The 1,696-nt window shown below is 38.7% G+C and overlaps 1 long non-coding RNA gene across 1 annotated transcript in view; it reads left to right on the top strand.

Moving 5' to 3' along the window:
* LOC149130403 (uncharacterized) overlaps nucleotides 1-120 on the top strand; it is a 1,668-nt gene extending 1,548 nt beyond the window's left edge. Inside the window, exon 2 of the long non-coding RNA XR_016238925.1 lies at nucleotides 1-120. This exon is cut by the window's left edge and continues 191 nt beyond it. This is a non-coding gene — a long non-coding RNA (uncharacterized LOC149130403).
* The last annotated feature ends 1,576 nt before the right edge of the window (nucleotides 121-1,696 follow it).

Below are 1,696 nucleotides of genomic sequence, written 5' to 3' on the forward strand. Positions count from 1 at the left end.
ACTCTTCTATGCAAGAAATGGTGTACGAGTCATCAATGCCATCACCATAAAGAAAGCGTTCTACAAACAAGAAAATGAATACCTGAATATGAAATAAAGCCGACGACGGTTTTTACTCTATCGCTCTCTTTTGTTGAATTTCTTCCTGCAGATCTACACACAACTTCTTACGATACTATCTTACAGCAGAGCAAACGAGCTACACATTCTAACGTTTTTTCTCACTAGAATGTAACAATGACTGAGTGGCTTCTTTCTCACGATCTAGAATCCAACCGACCTAATGTTCTCTTCAATGAGTAATAATTTAGTCTTCGCTCAACTTTTCATATAAAGACATTCATTACACGAGTTATTTTTTGTCAGTTATATATATATATATATATATCTATATATATATATATATGTGGAGGCGCAATGGCCCAGTGGTTAGGGCAGCGGACTCGCGGTCATAGGACCGCGGTTTCGATTCCCAGACCGGGCGTTATGAGTGTTTATTGAGCGAAAACACTTAAAGCTCCACGAGGCTCCGGCAGGGGATGGTGGCGAACCCTGTTGTACTCTTTCGCCACAACTTTCTGTCACTCTTTCTGTTGTGCCTGTAATTCAAAGGTCACGCTGAATATCCCCGAGAACTACGTTAAGGGTACACGTGTCTGTGGAGCGTTCAGCCACTTGCACGTTAATTTCATGAGCAGGCTGTTCCGTTGATCGGATCAACTGGAACCCCCGACGTCGTAAGTGACGGAGTGCCAACAACAACATATATGTACATACATACATATGAGTGTGTATACGTATCTATAGATATATATATATATATATATATATACACACACACACAAGGTGGCCCAAAAGTAGGTTTACAGTTATCACATAGGTACTTTAAATTTCTTTTAAAACATTTTATTACATTAAAATTTCTATCTTACAATCATATTGTTTATGGACATCTTAAACAGCCTTCTTTGGACTGTTCACAGATGTCTTCAGTCACAAAAGTCTTAGGGCGTCCAGCTTTTGGTGCATTACTCACTGAACCTGTGGTATCAAATTTATTTCTTATCCGATAAATTGTTTGGCGTGAAGGTGGAGGAGTATGAAAGGTTTCTTGCCATGCTGCGAGCACCTGCTCAGTATTTCATGGTGATGTATATACGTACATATGTGTGTGTGTGTGCTCAAACATACATTGTGCTGGTACTATTTATAATAAAGATATCTAAATGGTCTCAATTTACCGGTCACACAATGTATTTTACTGATTGGTCATTCCCCCATCATGTAACACAGCAATGCTACAATGCAATGTTTACTAAAGGTAATAAACCAGTTTTAGGGCAATATATTGTTCGATATAGTCTTTGTTGAAGAATCTTGGGTGTGTCGTGCGAGTTGCATCTGTTGTTTTCAACATACGTAATGTCCTTGATTTCGTTACTTACTTTAACATTAAATCTTCCATTTTTTTATTCAGTCATTAGACTGTGACCAAGCTGGAGCACGGCATTGGAGAAGTTTTAGTCGAACGAATCGCCTCAAGTACTTATTTTCTGTCTAAGCCTTGCACTTAATCTCTCAGTTTTCTTTTGTCGAGCTGCTGGATTACGAGAACGTAAACACACCTACATTGGTTGTCAAGTGGTAGTGGGGGATAAAAACAGATACAAAGATAAACACACACACACACACATAT

Source organism: Octopus bimaculoides, chromosome 29 (assembly GCF_046866305.1).
Source record: "Octopus bimaculoides isolate indiv1 chromosome 29, ASM4686630v1, whole genome shotgun sequence".
NCBI lineage: Eukaryota > Metazoa > Mollusca > Cephalopoda > Octopoda > Octopodidae > Octopus > Octopus bimaculoides.